We start from the raw sequence: 22,980 nt of genomic DNA, 5'->3' as shown, positions 1-22,980 counted from the left end.
AACAGCACGTAAAGTACTGTACCTAAGTTTTGTTATATATATATATATTCACATTAAATTAAGATTCCTTTTATCCTTTTTGCTATTTTATGTGACACAAACAAAAGCAACGACAAGTACTGTACCTAAGTTTTGTTATTTATATATATATATATATATATATATATATTCACAATAAATTGAGATTCCTCTTATCCTTTTTGCTATTTTATGTGACACAAACAAAAGCGACGACAATCTCAATACTCTATCCTCTAGTGGAAGTAGATTCCTCTTATCCTTTTTACCATTTTATGTGCCACAAGCAAAAACGATGACAATATCAATACTCTATCCTTCTAGTGGAAATAGTGGATTTTGTAAGACCATTAGAAAATGGAAATGGAGAAGTTCTCCTTGTTGACTCCCTTTTCAACTTTTTTTAACTTTCAATAAAAATTGTCTTTAAGCAAAATTAAAGGGGAAAGAAGTAGTGGAGTTCTTTTATTTTTTAACTAAATAATAATACTTATTAGAACAGTTAGCACATGACAAAGACTAATATATAACATACCACAAACTCCACTCAAAAGTTAACTCGTTTCTATAAAAAAAGAAAATAGTTATGTTAACTTTTAAAGAAGAGTAAAACAAGTTATACTATATACAGTACATTCACTTAAGAAATATGAGACATTTGCCCTTAAACAATTACCAACAGCTGCATCCTACATACACCCATAAAGAAACATTTCTTCCTATCACAATACCTTAGAACAACAAAAAAGCATCTCAAGAAATAAATCCTAAAAAACAGAAACTATCAATTTGACAATTAGCTAGGATTTCCCATTTATTTTGAAGTCCATATCAAAAGACCAACAATAAAAAGAATACAACCAAAAATTAAATAGAAACCAGTCTTCGAGTATAGTCCAATTGAAGTACAGAAAACCCCCAAATCTCAAACTACATGAACTATATCCAAGATAATCAACTCATTCAGTTAAACGAATTCTCTGGCTATCACTATTGATATCAAAAGACTAAATTAAAATTTGAATTTCAAAATCCCTCAATTAATCTCAGTTTCCAACTGTCAAAAAATCAAAACCAATGGGGAAAGAGTGTGGGAGAGGACTACGGTAGCTTTACCCTATTAATCTGTTAAGATAAGATAAGAAAAAAATGTTAGATCTACAATTTTTTTTTTTTACTAATTCCTGATGTAGTGAATTACTCTTGATAAGTAAAACAAAACAAAAAAAAAAATGTCAAAAGTTGGTTCAAGTGAGAATTAATAAAAGTTTATTATATCAATAATTTAGAAAAATATTATAAAAAAATTTGTTTTGTAGTGTTAGTCTAAAATAACTAAATAAGTATCAATGGTGGGTTTCAGTTAACTTAACTACTAATATTTCTGACGGTTGAATAAGAGATCTGAAATTCAATTCTCACTTACACCAAAAACCGATTGGTATAATAGGTTGAAGCTTAAAAAAAAAATAATAATAATAATAATAATAATAATAATAATAATCAATGATTTTTATCTTCCACGAAATGTCACAACATGCTTTATAAAAATAATAAATATAAAGGCCCATGTGGCAATTGCCCATGTGGGCTGTAAAGAACGAGCCTCTTGTTGAGGGGGTATTTTAGGCTTTTTGCAGTTTTAGCATAGGAGTATTAAAAAATAAACATGCTAATGCAAAAGCAAATAATAGAATAAAACATTTATCTATTTACCTGCCTTATCAAAAAAATTTCAGTTCTAACTAAATAAGTTGTTCCTATATGAACTTTAAAGTTGCATTAGGCATTAGCTTAAAAAGCTAATCTTTTTTTTACTATTTAACTTATTTTTACTATTATTAAGTTTATTTTTTACTACTATTCACAGGTTTCATTACACTTTTTGATAATATTCATGAGTTTCATTATACTATTTTAACTAATTTTTACATTTATCTACAGTACTTTTAGTAAAAAGTTTTTACTTCTCCTAACTTCTAGGATTTCACTCCTGCACTCCAGATTCTTGAAATGGCTCTTTCCATCCTTCTACGGTAAAAGAATATGTCCAAACCTCCATGTTTGACCAATAAATAAGCTGTTCTCCATATTCAGCAAATAAAAAAAAATTGCTGTTCTCCATAGAATAAGACTGAGAAGCCCACAAGGAAAGAGTAACGCCGGTGTGAAGGGCCTGTTTTGGAAAGGAAAAGCATTCTCTTACATTAGCTGAGACCACCCTACCAAACAACGGTTAGCCAAGCAACTATAACAAGCATGTCTTTATGGCTAATTCAGAGCAGACGACCTTCAGCTGAATATCCTCCACCCCAAAAATCCAAATATTTCACCACGTTTGCCCTGTTAATGTTGTTTACCACCATCACCACCTTCGCACAACCACCACCACCACCCTGCCCCCCACCTCCCCCCCTCACTCTGCCTCCACCTCTACCACCATTCCCCCCATTTTCCCCCCTTACTCCACCACCGCCAGCGCCAGCATCTGAGTTTCCTCCACCCCCACCTTTTCCACCATTGCCCGATTTGCCGCCTTTCAGTGCATCACCACCACCACCACCACCACCCAAACCTCCGTCACCACCAGACAACACATGGCCACCACCAAGTCAACCACAACCACAACTACAACCCGTGCAGCTTGTGCTGGGGTGTATCTTGGCTCTAACAATAGTAACCAGCATCCTCACGCTGATGATGTACAATCGTCTACACAACCCGCCTCAGAGACACGCAGAGAGGACACGGGACCAACAGGGGCTACAGCTTCCACCGATACCTGAATTGCCTCGGATCGAGGCAGTGAATACACTTGAACTAAACAAGCTACCGGACCCTGTTATACTTGAACAACCTAATTGGCCTATATGGGAGACCGTGTATAAGGGTGCCGGACTCGATCACACAGTGACCACCATATATAGTGACTGGTGAAGGTAATTCTTTACCTCCCTGTTTGGACTTTTTTTTTCTCCAGATTTTACCATTTGGTCCGTTATGACTATTTGAGTGTTAGAGGTTCTGTAATTTTTTATTTTTTTTTAATTGGAATTTAGTTTTGGAGTTGCTGTATTTGGGTGAAATGTTGTATATGAGTTTGACAGGGTGAGAAGAAGTTGGATAGTCTTTTGTGTCGTAAAGTGGGATCTTTAAGGGGATAGAGCTGGAACTTAGAATTAAGGGAAATGGGCTTTGCTGGGTAAGAACAAAAATTATTTTGCTTAAAAATTTATAAATGGTCGAATTGTTTGTTTTGGATAAAATTGGTTGATTAGGTTTAATTTGTTTTAAGTTTTACTACTAATAATTTTGTTGTTGAGCTATTTTTTTTAAGCTTGTATATTTTATTTTAAATTTTAGATCTATAAGTTTTTTGTAAAATGAGGAAAATACTAGAGTTGCAAATTTTTTTACAAATTGCTATGTGATGAGTAGTTATTTTTTTTGAGAATGAGATGAGTAGTTATTGGGAAGTAAAAATATAATATAAGTGGTGAGTCCAATGCGAACCAATAAAAATTTGCTATCTTAACAGTTTTTATAAAAGTGTAGTAAAAAAGTTTGTGACTAAAGCAATACTCTTAAAAGAACTAATGATATTGTTAAGGGGGTAAAGTGTAATTTTATAAAACAAAATTGCTAAAATTAATACTCATGTATATAAAATATTTATAAAAATAAAATTAAAAAATAATAAAAATAATAAAAATAAAAATAAAAAAACCAAAACAAAACTTGGGAGGGGGCATTGCTTGCCAAGTCCAGCAGTGGCTCCGTCCCTTGGCTCTTTCCTAGGAATTACTAGGACCTATGGAGGACAGTTGTCCTAGTCCTAACCAATAATAAAAGGCCACGTGTTTAAAATAACTCTGACTCAACATCCTAAATAACAAAACGAAAGAAAACAAGAAATGTTTTGTCCATAATATTTTCATAACAAATTTTAAGTGGTATATTGTTATTGGTTTGTTATGGGTAGGTAAAAAAATAATTTAAGTTGCGGATTCAAATTAGAACTAATAAGTAATAATAACTTACCATCTATGATTTATTTTCTTGTGAAAGTATTGTGAAAAGCCATGTTAGATTTAACAACACAAATTTAACTCTAATTAAAAAAATTAACTGGAAAAACACAAATAAATTTATAAACAAGCAAGATTCAAAAACATGAAATAAATTTGAAATCCAAAAGTTCAAACCCATCAGTTTATATTTAGTTTTAGTGACCTTTGTCTTTTCAAAGAGGTCTTTCTCTCTCAAAACTCTAGATTAGTTTCCTTCTTTCACTCCACAACCATTTCCTTGTGTGCTTACGCAATCCATAGAAGTTTGTTTCAAAAGAATGATGAAAATGAAGAGCAATTTTTTTCTTTTTCATCAAGATTTTATTCTTGTGTGTGTGTTTTTCCAAATAACTATTTATTCACCTACTTTCTTTTTGAATTTATTTTTACAATTACAGTATCAAAGAAATGGCGCAGAGATTGATGTCAAAGTTTTGAATTGAAGATTGCAATTGTTATATTCGGTTGTGGGTTTGCTATGAGCTTTGAACATTGGTTTTGATGTGATTTACTTGTGTGGTTTGGAATAGTTGTTTTAATTTGGAATTGTAATGATTTTAGCCTATAAAGATGGTTGGTGGTATTTACAGAAGTTTTTAGGTTAGTATTTGCAAATGATTTGTGTTTCAGGGTGTACACACTTGATTTTGCACCCATGTTTTAATTCTGAAAAATTACCAAAATGACAATTTCAAATATCCAAAAATCATAGTTGCATTACATGCATTAAATCATTCATTGCATATCATAAAAATGATATTGAGATTCTAATGGTCACAACGGTATGTCTGATTCTCGAATCGGACCGTCGGATTGAAATATATCATAAGATCAAATGTTCACGGTCTACATGCACTGTATGGGAGTGAAACCGATCACGTGTGGTTAATTGAAATTAATTTTGATTGGTTAATGATTAAAATTAATTAAATGAATTTAGTGATTAGTGGAGTATTTTTCTCAAAGTGAGATTTGTTGCATGGGATTAAAACAATTAAGCTGATAATATTTAAAGGTTGTAGGTAATTAGGCTTTCGAGATAATTATATTCAAAATAATTATTTTAAAAATCCTAATTATCACTTTGGGATGAGGTTTATCATGAAAATAACTCTATAATTCGTTCAAATACAGTTTTAGAGTTGGAAAACATTTAAAAAACGCGCTAATCAAGTAGCAAGTTTATTCACATGTTCTTGTTTGTATATATTTCTATGCAAATGATACTCACATGATATTTTATACATTGATAAATACTCACATGATATGTATATATATTGTTTTTACAAAATGTTTTTCCAAAATCAAATGCCAAGTATTTAATTTTTTCTTTTCTTTTAAAACATTAACACTGGAATTAAAATTAAAATGGGACACTATCCTTTGGATAGGCGATGTGGGGTACCTAACACCTTCCTCACCCAAAACCAAACTTCTAAATCCAAAATCTTTGGTTCAAGACGCTGGCTAACCTTAATTAATTAATAACCCTTGAATTGGTTTTTAGTTAATTACGTGAAATGAATTAGATAAATAGGTTACCAATCACACCTAATACAAAGACAATGGTTGGTGTCGACACCTTATAATGAAAATAAGAAAAGACACTCTCACACACACACATACACCTCACCCTATAAACACATGCACAAATGAGTCACATTGGCAAAGCACCCAATGTGCAACCACCCATTCCGGAAATTTTTCCGAGAGAAAGGGTGTCCACAACCACCATAACCCAACCACCACCAAAACCAACCTAAGCCAATCAACCTGCAATTGGAACCCACAACCTACAATCTCCCTCAAAATCAAGGCTTATTTCTACTTCTTCAAATCAAAGTAGGGATTTTCCTTCAAGTTCCTTTTGATCTAGTTTTGGATTAATTCAACGGCCCTCAATAGCAAATCAAATACATCCCACACATCCAACTTGGAGGCATCAAAGCACGATTCAAGATCAAGTTTCGTAGCCCTTTGGATCATAAAGCACCATGGAAATCAAATCAAAGAAGTTTATTGTATTCTTCCATTGTAAAGAGTCATATAGAGAACTGTATTCACTTTCACATAATTAAATCAATATAAATTGATAATTTGTTACACTATTTCATGATTGTGTGATTTATCTTTTATGAAATTTGCGAGTGGTGACATAGATATTTGATCAGTGGTGGTTTCAGACTGAGACTGAGGTGAGTGTTGTTAAGGGAGGTAGAGAGACAGGGTGAGCAAAGAGGAGATGGTGAACAAGCAGAGAGAGAGAGAGAGAGAGAGAGAGAGAGAGAGAGAGAGAGAGAGAGAGAGAGAGAGAGAGAATAAGAATGGATTTTTTTAGAACATTCTACAATACCCTTTTACTAGCAAAAGGATATTGTAGTATGTTCTAAAATATTTTGGGATTTGGCACATCTCATGAAGGATGAAGCATAGTTTTTGGTGTTTTGTGTGCTAAGAGTTTATTTGGGAATAACTTATTTAGCTAAAATTAAAAAAATTTTACTGAAAGTAATATAAATAAAATTAAAAGGTAACTGAAACAGTACAAGAGAACCCATGAATAGCATCAAAAGTGCAACGGGACCCATGAATAGTATAAAAAATAAGCTGAATAATAGCAAAAATAAGCTAAATAGTAAAAAAAACTGGTTTTTTAAGCCAATGTCAAATGCAACCTAAATATTAAAAATATAACATTTAGCACATATGATAGTGCTTTAAGGATTGATTAAATAGTTAAAGCCTTTTAAAAATCATAACTACTATAATTAAACGGGGAAATAGTAAGTAAGTTCGACTAAAATATTCCACCTTCTTTTGTAAAAAAAGGAAATTACATTTTATAAACTTAAACTATATATACCCTAAATTATACTTTGCACCCTAACTTCTTGAATACATGTTTTTTATCCTAAAATTATGACTCTTGTTACACTTTGCACCTCAACATCAAGTTTTTTACGTGCATTCGAAAATTTTAGGATGCAAAGTGTAATCAAAGGTATATTTTAGGGTAGTAAAATGTAATTTTTCAACCCAAAAAAATAAATAAATAAAAAAATAAATCCAAAAGTAAGTTTGACTAAAATATTCTAACTTCCTCAAGAAAAAGCGTTAGACTAAAATAGACAAATGGCAAGTAAGTTTATTATATTCTTTTATATTTAATTTAGTTAATACGTTGTTGGTGATATTGTTGATATAGTCAGGATTGTTAAAATAATTTTATTTACTGAGTAGATTATTTCAAATTAAATTGTTGAGAAATTACTAAATAATTAATTATAATATAGAGATTAATGTATTTATATTTAAAAAAGTATATCAATAATTTTATGCCAAATTTTTTTAACATATTTATCTTGAAAAATGCCAAATTATATTTATCTCTCCATATACTTATCATATTATATGCATAACATATTTTACTTAAAAGTAATGCTACAAATACAAACTATTTTAGAACATTTTTACAAACTGCTGAAGTGGTTTTAGTAATTTTCAAATAATTATTGCTAAATATAAATATGATGTTAGTGGTAGACCTATATTAGAATTAATAAGAATTTTTCATATCAATAGTTTGTAAAAATATTGTAAAATAATTTGTGATTATAGCATTACTCTTCACTTAATATGGTCTCAAGATTCTTAATTAATATAGAATTTCTTCGTCTTTGATAAGTAAGCCAGCCAACAACCCATACACACCAAGAACTTGCTAAAGATATAAAATATAAGACAACAAGCAAACGGACTGGAAAACCTCTAACCAAACTCTCACATGTATAAATTATTTTCAGTTCCCACTTTCGGGTCGAATACTCATTACCCAATGGTTTGGCCATCTCTATTTAGATACATTCAGATAACATTAGCATATGGATGACAAATTCTTTTCCCTAGTAAAAAAAAAAAAAAAAAAAACACACACACAAACATAATTATTTTCATCCTTAACCGTAAATCCAAACTCCTTGGTGAAAGCATCAAACTTTTGAAGGTCAACTTTAGTTACAGTCGCCTTCTGATTTTTTCGCACCTTCTTAAAGTGTGCTACTGTGCAGGGTGGTACCTCGATCTGCAAGTCATCAATTCCCAGAGACACGAATGAATATCAAAATTCAAAGTGGACGTAGGGGTCTACAAAAATACTAGTACCAAAAACAAACTTGAGAGAAAAAGAAAATCAACACCAAACATGAATCAATGCAATTGAATGACACGCTCTTTTTTTCTTTTTCTTTCCAGAATACTAAGCCCCTCCCCTCTTTTCCGTTTTTCTTCAATCCTATTTTACATTAGGACTTTTATAGGTTTAAGAATTTTCTTCTACGGACTTTTATAGACTTAATTACATTGTACTTACTGCATGTACACATTTTAAGTGTCTACATTGTAGACACTTAAGAGTAATGCTACATATTACAAAATATTTTACAACATTTTTATAAATTATTGATGTGGCTTTAGGATTTTCTAAATAATTATTGATAAACAAAAATGTGATGTTAATGGAAAACCCATATTAAAACTAGTAAGAGTTTGGTATATCAACAGTTTGTAAAAATATTGTAAAATAGTTTGCGTCCATGACATTACTCGTAAACTAAGGTTGTGTTTAGGAACTTAAATTTGGATTTGGATTTTAAATTAATATATTTGAAATGCTTTGATTATTTCAAATCCCTTGATTTTAGGAGCTATTTCAAATCCAAGCATTTGAAAGATTTGAAATCTTTAGTGGATTTGTAAAATCCATATCCTTGATATTTTTTATACTTCACAAACAAGTTATTTGAATATAAGGGCCCGTTTGGTACATGTGTTTAAACAACAGTTTTCAATTTTTTTAGAAATACATGTGAGTGAAAAAGTGTATGAAAATGTGTGTAATGCTGTTTAAAAACTGAAAACATGTACCAAACAGCCCCTTAATTACTTAAATCCAAATCCAAATGCCAAAATCATGTCATCCAAACACACCATAAGAGATTTCTTTTTCATATAAATTAACTAATTACTAAAGTAAAGGAAGTCTACCTATGTTCAAGAATTCTACCTAGAAGTTACTAATATTCAGCCACAAATATGATTTTTGGAATGATTTCATGTGTTGAACATCAGTTTCCTAGCTAGTCCATACCTTTGAATTTTCGCCTCTATTACCAATATCCTCCAAGGAAACTCTTCCTTCTTCATTATCTTGGCAAGGGACCCACATTTTATCGGATCTTCTGAAGAATTCAGTTGTAAGAGTTGCACGAACAACCTCATATAGTGCATCTTTAACCTAAAAGAAACTACCAGTTTTAGCTATATAATCACTTTGGAGACATACTGATATCTAATGTAAAACCGACACTTACGAAATAGGATATATCTGAACCAGAGAAACCGTCTGTAGCTTCAGCTAAATCGTCAAACTCATCTACATTTATTCTTGCAGGAGTGTTCCCTATCCGGACCTGCTCAAATAAAAAAATAGAGGATATTAAACAAGACATAAACTACGACAGCATTAATCACAATGGGTTTATAACTACATTGCTTTGATTCTGCAAATGCATTGCTTTACAGAAACTGAAGTACCTTAAATATGTGTTTCCTTGCCTTCTTGTCTGGGAGACGGACATAGAGTCGCTTATCAAAACGCCTCCTTATGGCCTACATTAACTTTGCATTAGCCTCAACCCTAAAGCAATGTAGATCATAAAATATCTTCTATCCATGGCCGTAGGTTAGAAAGATGGTATTTTTTTTCTCACCTGATCCAAATCAGAAGGAGTATTTGTGGCTGCTAGAATCAGAACATTTTTCACACCGTCGCATACACCCTGAAATGTATTGAAGAAAATTTCCATTTCAAGATTACATGTATATAAGTGGAAGGAACCAATGTATGACAATGCCATGTATTAACTATTTAATAAAAGAACAACGTATGACAATTCCACGTATTAACTATTTAATAAAACATAAAGTTATTATGAACTGCATTGCAAACTAGATTGCCATTTTAAGGCCTACAAAGAAATGGTTGGTCATCTTCTCATCTAGTGTATGTTAATGATTCATTTTCAAAAAATAAAATTTAATTAATAAACTTAATCACAAATAATGCATAACCCTAGTACATTTTGTTAGGACATATGTGAATCATGTTAGGAACATATGTAAATATAGAATTGGCTAATCTTTTAACAAAACGTATTTTACTTGTAATTGGGTAGATCTAGGATGTGTTTAATGCTTCAAGGAATAAGGTTTCAAGTTCAAGTGTTAAAACCATGCAAATCTGTCCAAGAATCAAGTAAAGAAGTGCTGGATTTTAAAACTCGACAGCTAGTATCTATCGAGGTTTAAAAAGTTGTTTTAGCCTGACGCTTGACAGTTACTCAATAAATAGGGTATCTGTCGAGGTTTATGAAAATCAGTTTTTCAAATCTGATTTCATTCCAATCCGTGAATCGATGTTTGGGCTTTCTTTTCTCACAACCCTAAACATATATAAGGATTGTTTTAAGGGCCGTCAAATGTTGCACAAGTGTGAAGCAAAGTTGTGTTTATGCAAATTGTGACCGGAGATAGAATTTGCCCTAGTTCATCTTTTTCTTGGAGAAGCTACTATGTCTGTACATCATAGAATTTTGTAACCAAGGAGTTTCGTGATCTTCATCGTGTGATGAACTGAAGAACTTTGCAACCAACATTCTTTCTCAAGTTGGTGATTAAGTCGCATATTGAGATCCACGCATCTATTTGTTAGTCACGTACTAGGAGCCGTACATTAAAAGGAGAAATTGTCATTATAAAACAAGTCCAATTGGGTATTGGGGTAAAAGTTCAACTGTAGGTTGGTATAAGGTACTGAGATTCCTTTACTTGTAACTGCTTGTTGTGATAATAGTGGATTCTCGGAAGTGTTAACCTTAAAATCACCCAGTGGGATTTTTGCCATGTAGGTTTTCCCCATTCGTAAACAAATCATCGTGTCAATTTATTTTCCGCTGCATATATTTGGCTAATTAATTGGTTAATTCATTACAAGGGGCCAATACATTCTTGAGCTATCAAGTGGTATCAGAGCAAGCACACTCTGATTGAGTTTTAATCTTTGCTATGTGATCCATTGACCTTTATTTGTTATAGATAGAGGACGGTCTCTTATTATACCTCCTCTATTTGATGGTACTAACTATGCATACTAGAAAGCACGCATGAGAGTTTTCTTGCAGTCTTTAGATGTGAAGGTGTGGCAAGCTGTGCAGATTGGCTAGACTAAGTCCAATTGGGTATTGGGTAAAAGTTCAACTGTAGGTTGGTATAAGGTACTGAGATTCCTTTACTTGTAACTGCTTGTTGTGATAATAGTGGATTCTCGGAAGTGTTAACCTTAAAATCACCCAGTGGGATTTTTGCCATGTAGGTTTTCCCCATTCGTAAACAAATCATCGTGTCAATTTATTTTCCGCTGCATATATTTGGCTAATTAATTGGTTAATTCATTACAAGGGGCCAATACATTCTTGAGCTATCAAGTGGTATCAGAGCAAGCACACTCTGATTGGGTTTTAATCTTTGCTATGTGATCCATTGACCCTTATTTGTTATAGATAGAGGACGGTCTCTTATTATACCTCCTCTATTTGATGGTACTAACTATGCATACTAGAAAGCACGCATGAGAGTTTTCTTGCAGTCTTTAGATGTGAAGGTGTGGCAAGCTGTGCAGATTGGCTAGACTAAGTCCAATTGGGTATTGGGGTAAAAGTTCAACTGTAGGTTGGTATAAGGTACTGAGATTCCTTTACTTGTAACTGCTTGTTGTGATAATAGTGGATTCTCGGAAGTGTTAACCTTAAAATCACCCAGTGGGATTTTTGCCATGTAGGTTTTCCCCATTCGTAAACAAATCATCGTGTCAATTTATTTTCCGCTGCATATATTTGGCTAATTAATTGGTTAATTCATTACAAGGGGCCAATACATTCTTGAGCTATCAAGTGGTATCAGAGCAAGCACACTCTGATTGGGTTTTAATCTTTGCTATGTGATCCATTGACCCTTATTTGTTATAGATAGAGGACAGTCTCTTATTATACCTCCTCTATTTGATGGTACTAACTATGCATACTAGAAAGTACGCATGAGAGTTTTCTTGCAGTCTTTAGATGTGAAGGTGTGGCAAGCTGTGCAGATTGGCTGGACTAAGCCAAAGGAAGGACCGGTCAATTGGGATGATGCCAAGATCAAGGCGACAAACCTATAAGGGAACTAAGGCTGTCAAGGATTCGAAACTTCAGAGGCTCACTACAAGCTTCGAAGAGATCAAGATTGAGGAGAATGAGTCATTTGATAAGTTCTATGCCAAGCTCAAGGACATAGTGGACTCAGCCTTTAATCTTGGGGAAACCATTCTTGAACCCAAGATTGTTAGAAAGATACTCAGATATCTACCCGAAAGATTCCATGCCAAGATCACTGCAATTAAGGAGTCAAAGGATATTGACAAAATTCCTTTGATAGACCTGGTTCGTAATCTATAGACCTATGAGTTGGGTTTGTCTAGGATCGGGAAATCGAGCAAAAGCAAGAGCAAGAGCAAGAGCATGGTACTGAAAGCCAAGAACAGTGATACGGACGAGTCTTCAGATGATGAAGATTTTGAAATGAAGTCCTACATCACGAGGCAATTCAAGAAGTTCATGAAAAATGCCAATGGAAAGTGCTTCGACAAGGACAGTAGGCAATCTAGTTCTTCTAAGTTTAAGAGCCAAGACAAAGGGAAGAAGGATGCTAGGGATGGCGGTCAGTACATTGTTCCCTCAGGACCAAAGTGCTTTGGGTGTCAAGACCGTTGGGAAAAGCAAGGCACTTACTACTACCTTGAGCAACACCGAGCCCAAAGATGATCTGGACAATAAGGATAATGGAATCTTAAATGCCTTCACTGCCACTGTAAATCCTATTAAGGAGATTGTTAAAGATGTGGATAATGAAGAGGACTTGGTGAACTCTAAGTTCAAGAAAATGGAAAATCAAGATGATATCCATACAGCCTATGAGAAATTGTACAAGGTTTCTGAGAAGCATGAGAAACTATATAGGCTGGCCACCAAGAAACTAAGTGATTTGGAGCTTGATTGAGAAGAGCTCTCCACAAATTTTGATGAAGCAAATCAAACCATTGGAGTACTGAGATTTGAGAACAATTTCTTAGCTAGGAGGACAAGAAGCTTGAAGCGGAGCTGTTCCAAGTCAAAGCTCAATTGGAAAGGACTTCAACTGCAAAGCTTGATGAGATGCTCAGTCTTCAGAAATCTACTTCCGACAGAACTGGTTTAGGGTATAATTTCTCTTCTCCTAATACTGCTTCCTCTAATACTACTGTTTTTGTTTCTCCTACTAATAATGTTGAATCTGAGAACAATGATGTGAAAAATGTGTTAGCTAGTGAGAACATAGACAAGGGTAAGTCTATCTTAGAAGCACCCCCTAAAATTGCTAAGAAAGAGACTAAAAACCCTAAAGCTAAGAAGGGCAACACTCAAAAGCCTAAATAGAAGAAGTAGTATCTCTATCATCACTATGGAGCAGCTGGACATACTCGACCTAATTGCTATAAGTGGTTAGCCAATCAACAGAACAATAGTACGATCTCATCGGGAAACCAGAATCAGTTTCCATCCCCTTTTGCTTCTCTTGGAGATCTTCTCAAAGCTCTCATATTCCTTTCGAACTTGAACGATTTTAATTCTTCCCCCTCACCGCCAGATCAAGAGTTTGCACAAAAGAAAGGTTCCTCCAAGGGGTGGAAGAAAAAAGGCTCCAAGTGATTTAATCACTCTCTCTCTCTCTCTCTCTCTCTCTCTCTCTCTCTCTCTCTCTCTCTCTCTCTCTCTCCTTTTTTTGTTTTTGTTTTTGCATTACTTGTGTGTTTTGCTATCCTATTTCTGAGTCAGTCTAGTTTTTATGCATTGCTTTGTTTAACATGTTTTTGTTTGTTTATTTTTAGTTTTGCTTTACTTTGTTTTTCATAAAATTAAAAAAAAAAATTTGAAAAATCAGAAAAATACAAAAACAATGTGTATTTGTATACATTGGTACTTGTGTACCATGGATGGCCATTAAAACAAAATTTTCTAAACTTTTTATCGTTTGTAACTTAGATGAGCATCTCTATGCACAACTAAGCAAGTGAACTTTGTGACTCGTGTTTATAATGAGTAAGATTAAGTTATCTCTTGTACTTAACACTCGTATCACTCTTTTTGACGAGAAGGACTAGAAAATTCTAAGAGAAATGTATAAATAACGATCTCACTACTGTTGCCTGTCAATCATGAAATGACATATGAATGCTTCGACATAGCAAAAGTGCAATGTCAAAGGCTTAACATAATTGGGTATTTTTTTTTCTTTCTCTTATATGCCCAAGCATGATTTACTTAACAAAAGAAAAATACGCAAAGAAAAATAAAAGCAAAAAGAATAAAAATGTTTTATATATGATTGCAAGCGTGTCTTCTAGGAGATGTGAGATTTATAGGATGTACCTCGAAGGTGATAGTCTCCATCAAACAGTTATGATTGTGTGTGAGAGTTAAAGTGATTGTCTCATATCTCAAATCGTCATAACAAGTTGACACGTATGCAATCTTGCTATCGTTTTCACACACAACACGCAATATTCTCTACTACTCTTGATACATGTGCAGGTACAATGTGATTTAGCCGTCACAAGGAATACATGTATTAATGTATACCCACTAAACTGTCGTAACTTGTTTTTGAAATATAAAATTGGTTAGACTTGTTTAATGTGTGTGTGTGTGTGTGTGTGTTTGGATCTAAATGCTAAACATTTTTCTGTTTGAGAGATGATTTTGTGAGCTTACAATGTTGCTTGGATCTTTGGTTGAGTAACATGTTTGATTGCATTCATGTCTGTGTTTTTCCCTTCTTTGAAAAACTGTTTTTAAGCAATCTCAATAGCTTCTCGATATCTCTTGATAGCTAAGCTATCTATCGAGCTCTTCAGCTTCTTGTTATCACATTCTCGATAGCTACTCGATCCATCAAGAAAATTTCTGGATGCTCAATAGATTCTCAATAGCTTATCGATCCATTGAGACCCTTTTGCTAAGGACACCTCTCGACAGATCCTTGATAGCTCTTCGACAGTTGATTCACGCATTTTAAAGCTCGACACCTCTCAATCCATCGAGCTTTATAAATTTCTATATATACCATTCAACGCAATTTTCTCTCATTCCTCCCTAATCTTCTCAACAGGTCTTGTCTCTTCACCTCCCAAAACCTTTCTCTCTCATTCTAAACTTCATTCCCTTGTGTTTTTCAGCCTAGATCTTATTCTTCTTCACTGGTAAGGGTTCTTAATCCTTCATTCTTCATGCATTTCATGCATTAGACCTAGGTTTTTCGTTTTTTGAAAAATAATTTTGGGGTTTTTCAAAATTGATGAAGTTTTGGTGAAATTTTTAGGTTGGGTTAAGTTTAAATGATCCTATATGTTCATGCATTGCGTCACATTTTCATTATAACTATATTTTTTCATGCATTATAGATGTGTGCTATATATGTTGAGTTGCTGTGTGCTATTAGGGTTTGGATTGGGTTGAGCCCATGATGCTTTTTATGTTGCATGTCATATGTTCATGCATACATACCTTCATTTCTTTATATTCTTATTTTGATTTGTTTGGTGCTTTTCTGCGTGTCTTTCTCTCTCTCTTTCTTTCGTTAGTTGCTCTATGGCACTTAAACGAAAATCTGCTCCAGGGCATCTTCTTCTTCTTCTAATCCTACTCCTTCTCACGTACGATTCCGTGATGAGAAAGCCTGAAAGGACTTTTCGGAGAACTTTTCTAGACGAGGCATTCATTCAGAATGCCAAGTCATCCTATCGGATTTTTTCGATGCTGACCTTCCCACTGTCATCTACAGTTAGGGTTAAGAGTCACTATGTGGCATCCCAGTCACTTGTCCCTTCATGATCATACAAGAGTTTTACTCCAACATGCATGGATTCGATACTTCTATACCCTAGTTTGTCACTAGCGTTCAAGGTATGCGCATCATAGTTACTCCGAATCTTATATTCGAGGTGCTACACATTTCTAGGGTAGCGCATCCTGACTACCCTGGCTGCGATCATCTGAGGACTCTGTCCAAAGACGAACTCATGTCTCTATTCTGTGAGACACCATCTTCATGGGGTGACCGTCAAAACACCCGATGCTCAACCTTTGGTAAAGGTCCGAGATTCCTTAACATGGTGATGACATTCATTCTCCATCCATTGTCTCACTATAACTCTATCACAGAGCCTCGAGCTCGATTTTTGTTATCCCTCATTAAGGATCTTTCTATTGACTTCCATTCTCACTTTATTCTAGCCCTTATAAATGTCTATTGGGATACGGTGACCCGTGATAAGCTCATCCTTCAGCTATCATGAGAATCCTTCGCCATTTTTCTGTCTCCTTTCCCACATCTAATCACTTTTTCATCATGGGTGCCATTAACGCTACTACCATTAGACAGAGTGATGCTCAGCTTCGCCCGAGGCGGACGCAAACTGAGACGGTAGATCCTTCGACTTCTTCAGCTTTATCCACTTCCACTCCTTATTCTTCTGCGAGTGAAGTCACTCTTGAGGCCATCATGGCACAGCTTATGTGCATGGATGCTCGCCTTGACACTTTCAGTGATGAATTGTGTTTAGTGAACACCCGTGTTGGTCGTATTGCACAACGATAAGCTGTCATGGGTGGTTTCACTGCTTCTTCTCCATCTCCACCAACTTCAGAGAACGAGAGTAATGATGGCTCCGGCAGTGATGATGGTGATGAGGACGATGGTGCTAGCTCGCCCAATGATGATGAGATGTCTACCTATGTACTTACCCTTTATCACTCACGACAAAAAGGGGGAGTATTTTTTATATGAGAGTAGTCATACACATAGGGGGAGAGTTAGCATAGGAGATTCTTTTTGTTAGGGGGAGTGTTCATATTTTTTTTTAGGGATGTAGTGAGGACTTATGTATTTTTTTTCTTTTCTTCTTTTAGTGATACATTGTTCTTACATTGTGATAGCAAACCTTGTACTTATGATGATGATATATATATATATATATATATATATGATGAGGTTGTTATTACAGTTCTTTCACCTATCTTTACATGTGTTGTTTCTTTTCTCTCTTTATGCATATGCTTGTTATATCTTGTATGCAATCTTTTATTTTTGTTTCACACTAAGATGCCTTGATGAGTTTTGTTTAAAGTGTTTCAGAAATACAGGTTGTCAAAGTTTTCTTACCATAAACTCTCTTCTTGCAAAGTTTTTCAAGAGTTTGTGTTAGGATAGATTTTATTGTATTCAACAAGTTAGTATGAGTTGAGTGATTTATGACTTCTCTCATATGTTCATTTGTTTGTTGTGGTTTTGTCACAGATTGCCAAAGAGTGAGATTGTTAGGACATATGTGAATCATGTTAGGAACATATGTAAATATAGAATTGGCTAATCCTTTGACAAAACGCACTTTACTTGTAATTTAGTAGATCTAAGATGTGTTCAATGCTTTAAGGAGCAAGGTTTCAAGTTCAAGTGTTAAAGCCATGCAACATATGTAAATATAGAATTGGCTAATCTTTTGACAAAACCCACTTTACTTGTAATTTGGTAGATCTAGGATGTGTTCAATGCTTCAAGGAGCAAGGTTTCAAGTTCAAGTGTTAAAGCCATGCAAGTCTATCCAAGAATCAAGTAGTACTGGATTTTAAAACTCAACAACTAGTTCGACAACTAGTATCTATCGAGGTTTAAAAAGCTGTTTTAGCCCGAGGCTCGACAGCTGCTCGATAGATAGGGTATCTGTTGAGATTTATGAAAATCAGTTTCCCAAATCTAATTTCATTCCAATCCATGAATAGATGTTTGAGTTTTCTTTTCTCACAACCCTAAACATATATAAGGATTGTTTTAAAGGCCGTCAAAGGTTACACAAGTGTGAAGCAAAGTTGTGTTCATGCAAATTGTGATCGGAAATAGAATTTGCCTTAATTCATCTTTCTCTTGAAGAAGCTGTTGTGTCTGTACACCGTAGGGTTTTGTAACCAAGGAGTTTCGTGATCTTCATCGTGTGATGAACTGAAGAACTTTGCAGCCAACATTCTTTCTCAAGTTGGTGATTAAGTCGCGTACTAGGATCTACACATCTATTAGTTAGTCACGTACTAGGAGCCGTTCATTAAAAGAAGAGATTGTCACTACAGAACAAGTCCAATTAGGTATTGGGGTAAGGGTTCAACTGTAGGTTGGAATAAGGTACTAGGATTCATTTACTTGTAACCACTTGTTGTGATAATAGTGGATTCTCGAGAATGGTGACCTTAAAATCACCCGGTGGGATTTTTGCCGTGTAGGTTTTCCCCATTCGTAAACAAATCACCATGTCAATTTATTTTCCGCTGCATATTTACTCAGTTGATGATTTGTTTGTGATACCACACAGATTGTATGCTAATCTGATTAATTAATCAACTTGGCTAATTAATTGGTTAATTCATCACAAAGGGTCAATACATTGTTGACCTATCACATTTGATGTATACAAGAATAAAAACAATAGCAATAAAAAGGCCTTAGTCCCAATTTTTTTGGGTTAACTAAGGATCTTCAATAGATTAATTTGTGTACATTATATGTATTATTTTTCTCCATTTTATTTTATTTATAGTTCCACACATATAAATAATTAAGGAGACTTTCTCCTTATCAATGTGGAATTCCCCATTTGACAAACTATTTATCTTCCATAATAATTCTGATATCTTTACATTTTAATCATTATTTTAATTCATTTTAATTACAAAATATTAAATGTTAGAACACTATTCAAACTCATACTCTCTCGATTTGTCACTTCCTTAATTGATGACATTTTTTACTAATGCTAACATTATTTTTGGTCTTTCTCTATTATTTTTCTTTCCTTCAACCTGAATTCATCTAACTCAATCTTACTAGTGCAGTAGTTGCTCTTCTCTGAGGATGACCAAATCATTTTAAGTGACTCTCTCTCATCTTTTCAACAATAGAGGTCACCCTTATCTTTTTGTGGATTTCTTCATTTTGAATCTTATATTTCCATCTATTTCCTCTTATCTATCTTAACCATCTCATTTCATTTAACTTATTTTATAAATATGTTACTTCTTAAAACCCCAACATTAGCACCATAGAGAATATTTAGTCTTATAACAATCTTATAAAACCTTTCCTTTAACTTTATAAGCATTGTACTATCACAAAATAATCTTTTTTATGTTTCTCCCCTTCTTCCACAATGCTCTTATTCTATAATTCACATCATTTTCAATCTCTCAATCCTTATGAATTTTTATCCAAGATATCTCAAGCTCTTATTCTATAATTTTTCTTGACCATTAAATTTTATATCCCTTTCATCTATTTATAATTTTACTAAACTTATATTCCATGTATTATGTTTTAGTTCTATTTAATTGAAAGCCTTTAGATTTTGGAGCATCTCTCCAAATATATAGTGATAAGTTCTCACTTCTGATGCCTCCACTTGTCCTCACACTATTTATAGCTCCATCAAACACTTAAAACTTACTATACTTAGAGGAAAGCCTTTCTTTTCCAAAACTCATTGCATAAACTCTAGAAACCATAACATATGTTTTCTCTAGGTCAATAAAAACCCCATGAAGATCTTTACAAGCCTCTATATTTTTCCATTAGATGTCTAAGTAAGAAAATAACTTCTATGGCTGATTGTCCTGCCATAAAACCAAATTGATTTTCTAATATTGTTGTTTTATATCTTAACATATGTTCAATCACTCTTTCCAAAGCTTCAAAGCATGACTCATAAATTTAATTTCATGCTAATTTGTAAAATTTTTAATATCTTCCTTGTTCTTGTGGATAGGTATTAAAGTACTTATCCTTCATGAAAGTTCAAATACGTGTATAAACACCCTTGAACGTTTAGTCCCCCAAATTACAACTTAACCAATTCAAGCATTATGTCAAACAACTAGTGTGCGGAAAATTAACATAAGCTATAATATGGAATTGGAAAAACTATCTAAGTCAAATTAAAATCACAACCCACAGCAGATAAAAAGGCAAAGATAAAAGGGAAGGAAGATGCAAACACAAAGACAACATGCGATGTGTTATCGAAGAGGAAACTGAAGCCCTCGGCGTAAAACCTCTCTGCCGCCCTCCAAGCGGTAAACAATCCACTAGAAAATATAGTTGGGATACATGGATAACAATAAACCCTCCAAGCCTAATCTACCCAGTGCACCTAAGCCCTCCAAGTTTCTTGCTCCAACGAGGTTGCGCCGAACCTTTTTCTTTTCTAGCTTCTCGGATTCCGCTACTAGACCGTAACATCAACCAATGTAGATTGGTTCCTTCCTAACTGCTTCCCAGAAATCCAAACAGCCCTCTGACAGTCATGAATATGGTGAGAACAAGGTTTGGTAAAATGCCTCTCAAGAATTTGACAATGGAGAGAAAGAGAGTTGAGGAATTTGAAGAGACTCTAATGTATAGATTGTGGGTGAATCAATCTTGTTTTTCTTTAGGGTTTCTCTCTCAAAATTCTCTCTGGAAGCTCTCTTTCATTTGTGGGTAAAAGGGGTATTTATACTGGAGTGAGAGAGGAATGTGAAACGTCAGGATTTACAAAACAGGGGTGGCTCGTGACTTGACTGAGTCGCGAGATCCAGTCGCGAGATAACCGTATGGCCAGTTGTCCTGTTTTGTCCTGTAGTACTCCAGCTAGCATGACTGTTCACCTTCTAGCACGCTTGGCACGTGTGCTGCGTCTGGCGGCTTGAAGCCGCGAGCCACCCGCGAGAACAAGCCGCGAGTCTCTGTTTTCTTGCACACTCTTGAGCAATCAACACTCTATCTCACTCACTACCCTTACAACAAACCCACCTAAATACAAGGTTATTAAATGCTGAAATATAAGCAAATTTGGCACGGAATAAAGCCAATAAAATGGTTGATTAAATTCAACCTTACAATCTCCCCCTTTGGCTATTCCGTGACAAAATCCTAAAACAGACTCTAGACTTAACATGTGAGTTGGGAACAGTTGAACAAAACTCACTCACACCTAACTCTAGAAGCTGTGAAGCACTTGAATCATAAGAACATGAAACTCCTGAAACACAACAATACACCATGATCATTGTATGCAAAAAAACATGAAATGCATATGAAACAAGCTTAAGGTGATCAAGCAAAGATGAAGTGAAGATTCAAATCAAGGCTTGATCAACCAAGTAATCACCACAAGGTAGTGATCACAGTGCTCATTCACACTTGGAATGAACACTTGAACATACAAGTTAACAAGAACAAGGCAAGATACTTGTATGCTCAACACTCAACCAATGCATAATACACAAAGTATATGCATCTAGGAACAATCCTACAAGGGCACAAGAGTGACAGTACATAAATCAAAATGCAAGACATTTAGATAGAAGTACTGATTTCAACATAGCATAAAAGGCTGCATTAAGCAAGGTACAAACCATAAAGCCTACAGAATATGCATAAAAACATTAACCCTAAAAGCTTACATAAGCACATGGGTACAAACAGGTACAAAACACAATATATCCTGAATAACATCAACAAAATATATAAAAGATTAAACCAAGATTATAAGTTATGAGTTAGAAACAAGAATACACCAAAACCACAGTGTATCAAACCCATATAAACACTAAAAGTCCAAAAACAGAATATAACCACAGAAAAGACAATGTCTGATTTTAACTGCTCCCCCTCAACATATTACTCCCCCTTTTTAACCGAAATGGCCAAAGGGTCACTGTCCATGCTGGGTGGTTAAGCTGTCAAGTTTTGCAGACAGAATGTCTATCTAGTCCTACATGGCTCTCATTCTCTCAGAGTGCTCGGTCTAGACCCCTCTGATTCCATCAAGTCGTTCCAGAATGACTTGAAATGCATCTGGAGCTGTATCTGAAGAAGTTGATGCTCTAGTCCTTTTGCCAGTCCTCCTGGGTGTTGAGGTTAATGCATGCCCTGCTACCTCTGCCTCAGTCTCCATTGGGACACCCTCTCCTTCATCACCTTCATCTTCTTCACCTGGAAGCCGAACACTTATCCTTTTGAAGGTAAGCTTGTTAATTGCAGAAGGTGTGGACATGGGACTGATGTCTCGAGGGATTGGAACACCCTTCTTTCTAAAGATCCTCATCAGCAAACTAGGGAAGATCAGTTTTGGCCTAGAAGTGGTTCTAGTCTCATCCACAATAGTGTCATAAATGTGGGAACTGATGCCAATGAATGACTTTTCTTTGAGATCCATCAAAAAAATTGCTCTTGCACAGTTGATTGTAGTCAACTTCCTTATAGGATATAGGTTAAACATCATGATTATAGTTAGCCACCTCATGTCCACTAGAAAAGCTGTGGTATTCAGACATTTCCCTTCTCTCTGTCCACCTATCCTCTGTTGAACGGTTTCAATAGACACAATCCTATCTTTGTAATTGACAAACTCCTGATCCTCTAATCCTTCAAGACCTAGCACATCATCAATGTCATGTGCATCCAAAGTGAACTCTTTACCTCTAACCCAGCAGCTTAGATCATCCTCCCTTATCACAGCATTTGAATAAAATTCCCTAATTAGGGGTTCACACACTACAGGGAGATCACTCAGAAGTTTTTCCCATCCTCTCCCTTCAAAACAGCTGGGGATAAAAGTGTTCCTTAAATCCTCCAAATCTACAAACCTTTCTTGAATAATTCCTGCTTTCAAGAAGAAATC

General features: G+C 34.6%; 1 pseudogene; it reads right to left on the bottom strand.

Moving 5' to 3' along the window:
- Window positions 1-2,294: 2,294 nt before the first annotated feature.
- Window positions 2,295-22,980, bottom strand: part of LOC115986008 — a 33,522-nt pseudogene continuing 12,836 nt past the window's right edge.

The sequence above is a fragment of the Quercus lobata genome, chromosome 4, assembly GCF_001633185.2.
Source record: "Quercus lobata isolate SW786 chromosome 4, ValleyOak3.0 Primary Assembly, whole genome shotgun sequence".
Classification (NCBI taxonomy): domain Eukaryota; kingdom Viridiplantae; phylum Streptophyta; class Magnoliopsida; order Fagales; family Fagaceae; genus Quercus; species Quercus lobata.
Note: the sequence above shows the minus strand (reverse complement) of the source record. Positions and strands in the feature narration are given on the sequence as shown.